We start from the raw sequence: 12,282 nt of genomic DNA, 5'->3' as shown, positions 1-12,282 counted from the left end.
TTGAAATTTCAACTTTAAAAAAAATCATTTTTTTTCAGTGAAACTATTGGTAAATTCAACCCAAATTTGCAAATAGTTTTGGTCAAACTGAAATTGCATTTTTGAGGGGGAATAAACTATTTGTCAAAACAACTTTGGTCAGCTCTGAATTGTGTCGTGGTGTGTTTGTAACGAAATATAGTTCAAAACTGCAGTTCTGTGCTGTTGTTCTTCCTGTCATATTGCAGAAACCAGTCAGGAGTTTCTGCAGCTGGTTCCAAGTTGAGAGGAAGGACAAGGGATGTGTCTGGTTTCATACACTTGGCTCAGAGTGCAGAGTGGTTTTTGTACAGGCTGTCTATGGCTTTCTAGTTCTGTGCGATCCCAGGCAGCACAATAATAGGTAGCAGCATCTTCTCGGGTTAGTTGGTGTACTGTGAACTTAGAGGTGGATGCAGAAACATAATTATCAGCTTTAAACTTTTTTCTGTCAAAGCCTGTATCCATAGTAACTGATTCTGATCTAATATACAGAATCCTCTTTGGAGATTCCCCAGGGGTCTGTCGATACCAGTGTATATAATCACTGTTAAAATTAAAACTTTTGCTAGAAATTTTACACCACATATATGCACTTTCAGTTACCGCTCTGGTGACAGACAATGGAGTTTGTATCAGAGTTATTTGTGAATATCCACCTAAAAAGAAAAAGGAGAAATGATATTATAAACCTGAAGCCGAAGGAATTTGGAACGTGTCTGGTAGCTGAAGGAATGTGTACATGTGGGAAAGAACAGAATGGAAAAATGACTTACAAGACCATGTTAAAGTCGCAATAAGAAACTGCAGCAGTAACATTCTCACTGGTTGGGTTGAACTTGAAACAGACGACTATGAAAAAGCCCCTCAGTTGGAGACACAGGGAGAGAGGTGCAGCTGGGGAGAGGAAATGGGTTGTTTAAGCCGTATCCAATGATAGCTCTCCTGGCTGCAGATGTGTGGGGTAAGTTTTCAGAAGAGTCAAACTATGTATGTAGTCAGGTGGTCAGAAGCTAAAATCCCAGGAGAGGGGAGGGGGCTGAAGTCTCATCTATTTCCAAAAACCAACTGGAGGGGTAAAAATGTTTGCAAATCAAGGATTGTGTCCTCCAGATAATGCAGCCACATATACTAAAGCAGAAGTGAACACAAGTACAGTAAAACTTGTGTAGTTGTTGGATATCAGATGGGATTCTATGCAATCTGTCAGGTGTTTTATTTTTGGTTTGTTTTACAGGCACAGGAAGCAGGGGCATGCACAGGAATTTAAATTTGACCACTTTTGAATGGGCACCTTAGAGCAGTGTCTGGGGGTTGTGGGCTGGACCAGGGGCCGGGTCAGGGGCCAGGGCGGGGGCTGGAGCAGTGCATGGCCAGGGCTGGGGCAGTGAACGGTGGTCAGCCGCCAGGGCTGGAGTAGCGGCCAAGGCTAGGGCCAGAGCTAGAGCAGAAATGCATATTTTTTAGATGAATACTGGGGGGGCTGTGCCCCTGCTTGCCCCCACTTGTGCATGCCCCTGGGCACAGGCATATGAGGAGAGCATGTAATGTGGTTATGAGCACGCTTCATTGCTCCTAGCAGTGCCTGAATGTGTGCTCAGTGGCTCACGTGGGCCAGCACCGATGTCCATGCTGGCTGGGCAGGAGCACGCTCCCTCCATTACAAATCTGAGTCTGCGTCTTCTCTCGGGTGTACACATAGTCACTGGGCTGCACACCCGCCATTGTCAGTTCAGTTGTGTGCTATTGGTGCCCACTACTGAGATATGACACGTGCTCGTGTACATTAATAACGGACCTTATCCTGTCTTCCAAAAAAGGCCATTTGTACACTTAATTACTGGTATGTAATTTTGCTTCAAATGTGTAGGTTAAATGTTGCCACAAGGTTTCATTTTAAAGATATAATATAAGCACATCCCTTTGAGATATTAAATAGCATATGTGATGGAGCGTGTACCGCACACTGGCAAAGAAAGAGTTAACCTGGGCCCCTGCCAGACAGCAATCAGTGCAGCCAGTTGCATCTGCAGGGTGGGCCAGGCCTAATTTAGAATTATGCTCAGCTGGGTAGGTCTGGGTGCGTGAATTAGGGATGAATGCTAGCTGGGAGGAGTAGGCTGTCTCTCGCTGCTTGCTACAGGGTTCTTGTATTCAAACCCAGATAGAAGGCAGGCCTGCCTATGTTCCCCTACTGGCTGTCAAAGAAGGGTGGCATAAAAGGCCCCTCAAATGAGGGGTATAAGGGTTACTGAGTCCCAAGTTGGGCTGAAGTTCTGTCATAAGGTCATTGGACTGTTTTGTGTGACTCTCTGTAACTCTGGAAGGGGTAGGACTGAATGTGACCTGGTGGAGGGCTGAGGCACAAGGAGTAGACCACAGCAGGGCTGAGGTGGCTGTTGGCAGGGGGACCAGAGGAGACGACTTTGCCAGCCACATGCGGGCATTTTGATGGTGAGTTACCCTTTGACAGCATATTTAATTTTTATCAATGTTAAGACATCTGTATACATTGCACTTTGGAGAATGTGTAAATTATTGTAATACAGTGGCCAGAGATCATCTGAAGACTCACTGTTCTCTTTTCAGCCTTTGTAGCTGAAAAACCAACATGAACTTCTTTCCCTACCTCACAAAGAGGTGTTGGGAAAGGGTTTCTGGAGACTGATTATAGAACTGATCAGGGTTGGTAGTGGAGGGGACTGTGGGGATGGGTTTGGAGCTGGTAAGGGAACCTGTCCCTCCTGAGTAGGGAGCTAATATACAATGAATTACTTTAATCTCTCATTATTCTTCTAATCAACTCAAACCCTCAAATCCTGACACCGTCTCTTATAAAACTCCAAATGCACAATAGCTTTCCTCCAAGAAACTCCTTTATCTGCTAATGAGTTACAAAAAAACTGCACGGGACTGGGTAGCAGTTTCTGTTTTGGAAAGTGTCATCTCTGGATCCACTTGACCTTTAATTCTGCTTGATTGCACTTGCACAAATTATTGACTGGTACTACTGGGCCACCAGACTGTGGTATGAGAGTCAGGATTTTCCTTCTCTGTATTCCTCCAAATGTTCTTAAAAGCCCTTGATAGATACTGTGATACCCTGATTAGTGTATATGTGCAAAGAACCAGGATGGTACCCCAAATGCTCAGCTATGTGGCATAAACCCAGTCCTGCTCACAGCTAAAGAAAACTCTTCTTCAGCCCAAGTGGGAGGGGGCTGTGCTTTGGGATAGAAGGATCTGAAATGTATCCCTGCTGCTGCCAGGGAGTGCCAAGGCCACAGTGAGTAGCATCGTGACAATTTCAGTGGTCATGGATTTCTTTCTTTTCATTAAATGATGGAATGGAACTTCCACATGGCTCTGCCTGGGACATTTTCCAAATGTCAGTTAGACTCATCTGTCTACATTACACTTTTTCCCCTCAAATTTCTCTCAGTTTCTACCCTGGGTCAGTTCTACTGGTGGAAGCAAGTACGGGAACGCTGCTATAGAAAGGTTCCTGTGGCTGCCAGCAGATTTATGTCTTTCAGGGTGTGTTGTTACTCTAGATTTACCTTGGCTCTTACCCTGGTTTTAGCTAAAACCCCTCTTTCCTCCTCACACAAAACCCTCATTCCCAGGCTTTATGTCTTTTGAATCTGGGCTTGCTTGCCTGGCTGGAAGTGTAGATTTACAGCCTGGATTTTGCTCTAAGGTAAGACCAAAGCTGCCCACTTTGCAGTGGGGATGCAGCTGAATCCCAGGTTGTGGAGCTCAGGTTTGATAGTCCTCTAATGCCATCCCACAATTCCCCGGGGCTGTATTTTCTGGCCTTCTACCTATAGTACTAACTTCCCATTCACCTTGACTGGCTTTTATACCCAGTCATCATTTAACCCCTTGTTTCATCCAGCCTGCTCCACCTCTGCCCTGCTCAGCTCAGTCGAACAGCTTGAGAAGATGCTGTCCTGGCATGTCCTCGCTGGTCAAAGCATCAGGGCTTGTTGCTCTCTGGTGTGAGCACGGCAAAGAACATGATTTTGGGAGGTGCGCCTGAAACCAGCATCTGTGCGAGAGCATCTGCAAGAGGTTGGCAGAGGAGGGGATCCAGCAGATGGCTCTCCAATGTTGGGAGTGAATAAAAAACCTTCAGGGTGCCTATCACAAGGCAAAGGATGTAAGCAAAAGTCCGGCAGTGGCCTAATCTACCTGCCCTTACTCTGAGGAGATTAACTGGGAGTTCACCACCACCCTGAGTATGGATCCCCCCCTTCTTACATGACAGGCTTTTTGAGCTGGGACAGTGTGAGTTCTAGACTGGTGCAGAGGGGATGAGGACAGCACCACAGGGTTCTCTGGTGGCAGAGGAGCAGGAACAGAGCCAGGACCTGGACTAGACCCGGGAACAGACTCTGTGGCCAGCTGGGCTGGGGAAAGTCCTACATCCATGTTCTGAGGATCTGTTTGGGCCCAGGGAATGCGCTGGAGAGGAAACACCAGTGGAGCCAGAGCTGCAGCTGAAAAGTGGCCATTGCTGCCACCTTTGTTGTCACTATGGGGGGGGGGGGATTGCAGGAGAAGTGGGAGAGATTTCTGGATTACAACCACGATATGCATCTGAGGAAGTGAGCTGTAGCTCACGAAAGCTTATGCTCTAATAAATTGGTTAGTCTCTAAGGTGCCACAAGTACTCCTTTTCTTTTAACCAATAAAACTATTGTTATGGAGGATATTTATGTGCTATTGGGTGGCCTTAGCTTCAGTTGCGGGTGGAATGAAGGCCAGTTCCCTGGTTCCCCTTCCTCCAAACTCCCCACCCTGTGTGATCCAAGTGGGAGGTGAAGGGAATTTAAATGTGCAACTCTTGATTTGGTCAAGCAACTGTTGCATTGATGGTGGGAGGGCATCTCATACCGATTTAGCAAGCTTAAGTACATATTTCCACATATTCTTCTTTCTATAGCTGTCACACTGTAGTACAGTTATTCCAATACTAGTAATACAGCGCTATGGCAGGAAGACTGCATTAGAATAAATCCCAGTTGCTGTACCGTGTGAAAACGTCTCCTGGTGACAATGGCGTGGTGGTGTTGTGCATGTGTGGCAAAATGTTTCGAGGGTTGGGGATGGGGCAGAGGCAGTTCCATTGTCTGTAAGTTTCTGCACCCTAGTTCAGAAGCCTGGTAATGTTTGTCTGAATTTTTCCCCACTCCTGGTTAGTGATTTTTCTCCTTTATAAAAAAAATTCTTAAGCATCAAGACAGTCAGGGACATACTACACTGAATGAGAGTGTGTGGCACAATCTCTCACCATAAAGAAACTGAGGAAGCACCTGATCAGCATCGTATACAGCAAACAGGAGAATATCAAGAATGAGCTCTCAAAACTGGAGACTCTCATACAAAACCAATCTTCCACACAAACTTCCACGTGGCTGGACTTTACAAAAACAAGCCATTTACAATGCCCACTTTACTTCTCTATAGAGGAAAAAGGACAGTAAACTATCTAAACTCCTGCATGCCACAGGGGGCTACAACAGTGGTACCCTTAACTCACCCAACAATATTGTTAATCTATCCAACCACACACTTAGCCCGGCAGAAGAGTCTGTTCTATCTCGGGGACTCTCTTTCTGCCCCACCACCCCCATGCACATGATACAGTTCTGCGGTGATCTGGAAGCCAACTTTCGCAGTCTCCGACTCAAGGAATATTTTCAACACACCACTGAACAGAGCACTGACCTACAGGAACCCTCCTCCCAACACTACAAGAAAAAGAATTCTGCGTGGACTCCTCCTGATGGTTGAAATGACCAACTGGACTTCATCGAGTACTTCCACAGAAGTACACAGGCAGAATTGTGAACAAACAGCATCACTTGCCCCATAACCTCAGCTGTACAGAACACCACGCCATCCACAACCTCAGAAACAACTGACATTATAATCAAGGGGCCTGACAAAGGAGGTGCTGTAGTCATCACGAACAGGTCTGATTATGAACAGGAGGCTGCCAGGCAACTCTCCAACACCACATTCTACAGGCCACTATCCTCTGATCCCAATGAGGAGTACCAAAAGAAACTAACCATCTGCGCAAGAAACTCCCTGCTACAGCGTGGGAACAAATCTACACAGACACACCCCTGGAGCCCCGACCGGGGTATTCTATCTGCTGCCCAAGATCCATAACCTGGAAATCCTGGACGCTCCATCATCTCAGGCATTGGCACTCTTACAGCAGGATTATCTGGCTATTTGGACTCTCTCCTCAGACCCTACGCTACCAGCACTCCTAGTATCTTTGAGTCACCACTGACTTCCTGAGGAAACTACAATGCATTGGTGATCTTCCTGAAAACACCATCCTGGCCACCATGGATGTAGAAGCTCTTTACACCAATATTCCACACGAGGATGGACTAGAAGCTGTCAGAAACAGTATCCCTGATAAGGCCACGGCACACCTGGTGGCTGAGCTTTGTGACTTTGTCCTCACCCACAACCATTTCAGATTTGGGGACAATTTATACTTTCAAGTCGGCGGCACTGCTATGGGTACCTACAAAGTCCCACAGTATGCCAACATTTTTATGGTTGACTTAGAACAACGCTTCCTCAGCTCTCGTCCCCTAGTACCCCTCCTCTACTTATGCTACATTGATAAGATCTTCATCATATGGACCCACGGGAAGGAGGCCCTTGAAAAATTCCACCTGGATTTCAACAATTTCCACCCCACCATCAACTTCAGCCTGGACCAATCCACGCAAGAAATCCACTTCCTGGACACTACAGTGCAAATAAGTGATGGTCACATAAAAACCACCCTATACGGTAAACCTACTGACCGCTATACTTACCTACATGCCTCCAACTTCCATCCAGGACACATCGCACGATCCATTGTCTACAGCCAAGCCCTAAGTTACAACCGCATTTGCTCCAATCCCTCAGATAGAGACAAACACCTACAAGATTTCCTTCAGGCATTCTTAAAACTACAATAGCCACCTGGGGAATTGAGGAAACAGATTGGCAGAGCGAGACTGGTACCCAGAAGTCCCCTACTACAGGACAGGCCCAACAAGGAAAATAACAGAACACCACTGGCCATCACAGTACAGCCCCCAGCTAAAACCTCTCCAGTGCATCATCAACAATCTACAACCTATACTGGAAAATGATCCCTCACTCTCACAGACTTTGGGAGGAAGGCCAATCCTCTCTTACAGACAGCCCCCCAACCTCAAGCAAATACTCACCAGCAACTACACACCACACCAAAGAAACACTAACCCAGGAACCAATTCCTGTAGCAAACCTCGTTGCCTACTCTGCCCTCTTATCTACTCTAGTGACACCCTCAAAGGACCCAGCCACACCATCAGAGGCTCATTCACCTGCACATCTACTAATGTGATATATGCCATCATGTGCCAGCAATGCCCCTCTGCCATGTACATGGTCCAAACCACACAGTCTCCACAGAAAAGGATGAATGGACACACATCAGACATTAGGAATGGTAACATACAAAAGCCAGCAGGAGAACACTTCAATCTCCCTGGACACTCAATAACAGATTTAAAAGTAGTCATTCTTCAACAAAAAAAACTAAAAAAAACTATTTCAAAGAGAAACTGCAGAACTACAATTCATTTGCCAACTTAACACCATCAATTTGGGCTTGAATAGGGACGAGGAGTGGCTGGCTCACTACAAAAGCAATTTCCCCTCTCTTGATATTGACACCTCCTCATCAGTTATTAGGAGTGGACCACATCTACCCTGACTGAATTGGCCTTCTACATTGATTCTCCCCTTGTAAAGTAACTCCCTTCTCTTCGTGTGCCAATATTTATTTATGCCTGTATCTGTAATTTTCACTCCATGCATCTGAAGAAGTGGATTTTTTACCCATGAAAGCTTATGCCCAAATAAACCTGTTAGTCTTTAAGGTGCCACCAGACTCCTTGTTGTTTTTGTGGATGCAAACTAAGACGGCTACCCGTCTGATAATTTGTATATAGTCAGGGTGCTGAGAGCCATTGAACCAAACTGTAAAACCTGCATATAATGGAAATCACTTTAAGCCAGGAGGTGCAACAGCATCCCTAGTTCCAGCACCTATGACCACTCCGGTAGCTTACTAGCCCTCTCCATTCATTGACTGGCTGTTCAGTCAGTAGGGGGCAAAATGTCGTTGTCTTAATAAATGGCTGTCTATCACAGGCCTGGAAAAGTTGTTTTCTCATCCAGTCAGGGATCTTCAGCAAACCAACATCCTCCAAAGGTTGTCCCTGCCTGTGATAGTGTTAAAACCAATATTGCTAACAGCCCCTGGGTCTGTGTGTGCCGACCCCTCTATCGAGCGCAAAAAATGGTAGCAAGTGTATAGAACATTCAGGGAGGGAGTTGATGGGAATGGCTTTCTAAAGATGATTAACCAGAAATGAAGGAGGAAGTGGATATCTGACTTATACTATAAGTATCTCCAGGATGTGGTCAATGAGATGCTATGCTGTACCTATAAAAGTTAGCTTTTATTACCCCCTTTTTAAATCTATACCTGCCATACTTAAAAACATCAGTTGTATGTGATGGTCTTGTATCTAGCTCAGAGGAAGTGAGTATCTACTCGTGCTCTCAGATGATTAAGATTACGAAGGCAACTGTTGGGGGGCGGGGCGGGAGGGGGTGTACGATTTTGAAAGTCCGTGGCTCAGAATACAGAGTGAGGTTTTTGTACAGCCTGTCTATGGCTTTCTAACACTGTGCGATGCCAGTAGGCATAGTAATAGGTAGCCATGTCATTGTAGGTTAGTTTGCCTACTGTTAAGGTACAGGTGGACTTTTCAGTTGTCTTGTCAACGCTAAACTTGTTCTTGTCAAAACTTGATTTCTCAGCTTGTGTCTTAAATTAGAGTATCTGCTCCAGAACTTCTCCAGGTCTGTGTCGATACCAGTGTATAACAGCACTCCCGAAGTTCTCAGTGCCAGAAGCCTCACAGACGATACGTGCGGTTTTATTTTCTGCCCTGATAACGGACAACTGAGCTTGTCTCAGATGTATTTGGGCACATCCGTCTAGAAAGAAAGCAAGAAAAGAAAACCAGAAATTAACACAGAATGAATCTGGAGCATGGTGAGTTGTGACTCAGTAATGTACAATTGTGTAGAAAAGGGTGGAAAAGGAAACGTACAAGACAAAACCAAAGCCAGAATAACGATGTGGAGCAGCAACATTTTACAGGTTTTGCTTGGATCTGTATCTATGAGAAATATGACTGTTGTGTTGGGATGGACAGAGAGGTGCATTTGAGGACAGGAAGTGACTTATTTAGTTAACAGGGGATGAGGTTTTGCTGGCTGCATATGCTAAATTAAGATTAGTAGAGTTATGGCTGAAACTTCTCCCAAGTTAATGCTCTTTGATAAAAGTATCCAGCATGAAGCAAACGCTTCCACTATCTTTAGACCAGTGTAGATTGCATCATAGAAGTCTGTGTAATGAAGGATTGGTCTTTTCATTTTATTACAGTGGTTCCAAGAGGCCTCTGTCCATTTGGTGTCCACATTGTGTGAGTTACTGTACATGGCAATATATGGAGTGACTGTCCCAAAGATCTTCAGTCTAAAAGGGTATTTGCACCAGCAGAGAATATTTGGTACTTCATGTTTAAATATATCTTATCCCCTGCCTTCCCCAACCAGAGTCGTTATTTGCCAGCAGATTTCTTGTAGGAGTCACAGCAGGAGTGGGTCTTGAGAGGGATTCAAAGGAGATGAGGCTAGTGGTTTAGGGATTTGGGGGCGGGGGCATTCCACACAAAAGTGGTGGGGAAAAAAGCACCAAGATGTTTGTGGGCAGGGATGCAAACTTGGTTGCTTGTTTGTACAGTGCCTTGTGCAGTGTGGACCAGATCTGTGACTGGGATTCCTAGCTATGATTATAACTAATATAAAGATGAAGGGACTGGCAGAGCCATGTTGATGTCACAGTGAAGACTAATTTTCTTGGGGGTTATTTTCTTTCCCTGTTGAAGATGGGAGGTGCTGCCCTGAGGGGTGCTGTTGCCGGTACAGCACTCAGAACCCTTCTGAAGATATTAAGCACTTCCCAGGTTCCTGCTCTCGCTGAGTTTCCCAGATGTGAAGTAGTGGAAAATCACTTCCTACTTCAGTGTGAGACTATCCCTCTGTTCTATAAATAGTGATGTACTGACAGTGGCTATTATGTCTGTGTGCTAATGCCCTCTACTGATATAGGGTGGATCTGCAATTGTACATTTGTAGTCAATTTTGTCCTAGTTCTGAAAAAGGGCCAACTCTACACTGATGTTTCTGTTGAATTAATTTATGAGTAACCTCATGTTTTCTTAAACACTTCTTTGTTTCCTTGTGATCAGAGCTAATCCGATCCATGATGTCTTTTTTTCCATATTGTAGCTCCATTAGTGTTCCTGTCTTTCTAGCATCATTCAATAAGTGATGCTTCCACGTCTGCCCTTCTTTCAAGTATCATCTGCGATCACACGCTTTCCCCATGGGTTCTGAAGAACCTGACTCCCTTTATCCACATTGCTCTCGTAACCCTCCTTAGACTATAAAATCCCTGGGGCAGGGACTCTTATTCTGTAAAGTTCCCTGAACGTTCATGCTAAGATTGAAATTCCACAGGATAATATCAGTTCAAGCAGAGTGTGGCCTGCTGTCACACCATGTGTTTTCTGTTGAACTGGCTTCAGAGACTAAAGATAGGCTGGTCCTTCAGAACAGAACTCTGTGGTTTTTATAAAGTGAACAATAAGCTCTTTGTGGTTCAGGGCTAATTAAACAGCAGAAAAGCAACCAAAATAAACTTACTCCTGTTTCCATCGGAGTAATATCAAAATGTAAAGTGGCCAGGCTGGTTTGCAGTGCCATTAGGTGACTTGTGGTCTGATCCAAAGCCCATTGAAGTCAATGGAAAGAAACTTAGGGCTTGACCCAATGGCCATTGAGATCCACAACTGGAATCTCTAGTCAGTAACGTGAGGCTCTGTACCTGGGGAGGACACGATGCAGGATGAGCCCCAGTTCCTGGGGAGTTATAAGGAGGTACATTGTTGCACCTGCATACTGGGTCCAAGGTGTCTTGTGCAATTAATTTACAAGAACCTCTTTCTTTTTTCAATATTAGTTTTTTATTGTCTTGCAGTGAGGACTAATCCACTGCAGAGAATTCTACTTTAAGTAGAGAAGGACTCTGTTCAGCTCTCATTTAGTGATCAAAGGGCCACCAAGAAAGTGGTGATCTGTATATTTCAAAAGCCATTTTTGTGAACAGACAATTCATTTCTCTATTAAACACAGAATAAAACAGCATGATCCCCCACAAAGGAATTTGTTTAGCTGTATAGGGCCTATGTCACATGACTGAGCAAATCTGGAACCATCCACTGGAGGGTAGTGTGGGTGTGTGCAACACACACAGAGCCTCCAATTCATTAGAGCATATGACAATTGCTTTTAACGTTCTACACTATAGCACTATTAGTTTACATTTATACCATTATACCCTGATCCAGTCTGTCATGTTTTCACCATCTTCCCCTTCTTCAAATTTCTGTCAAAATGCACTCTTCTCATGGGCCTTCAAAACCTAATTCCTCTTGGTGCTTTTTTATTTTTTGTAGGGATGTCACATCACTGCAGTCCTTGTTTTCCTTCCTTCATTATCCATCCAAGCATTAATCCACATTTCTCTAGTAACTCCTCTCAGTTTAGGGTATCAGCTCTGTGGGGCCAGGACTTTGATCATCTATTTTCTTGTAAGGTGCATTCACATGTATGGCTAGATAGAAATATCTGCTCCAGGAGAGTGTAACTTTACAGTACATTGCATCTAACAAACTGATATCGCAGACTAAATATAAAACTGTTCTTTAGAATCGAATTTTGTGGTTTTATGAACTGGCATCTGCTGGACTAGCAAGCTCTTCATAGGTAATATGCTAATGGAAGCAGAGTCAGGTTGAGCTCTACCCTGACATCTGGTGATGAATTGTGGAAAAAGACTTTAAGGCTGATCTTGTTTGCATGAGCATGATGGGACTGCTTGCCAAAATGGTCACTTTGGCTTCTGTGGGATCCCCAGTCTCTTTGTTATTGGGGCAGGAGTAATGAAGTGTTGTTATCCTGGTTATGTGAATCAAAGACAGTAGAACTGTACCTGGCATTTTATGACAGAGGGACTTGCCCACAACTATGTAGCACTCGCTAGGCAAG

The sequence above is a fragment of the Lepidochelys olivacea genome, assembly GCF_965140295.1.
Source record: "Lepidochelys olivacea isolate rLepOli2 genome assembly, chromosome: 2".
Taxonomy (NCBI): Eukaryota; Metazoa; Chordata; order Testudines; family Cheloniidae; genus Lepidochelys; species Lepidochelys olivacea.
Note: the sequence above shows the minus strand (reverse complement) of the source record.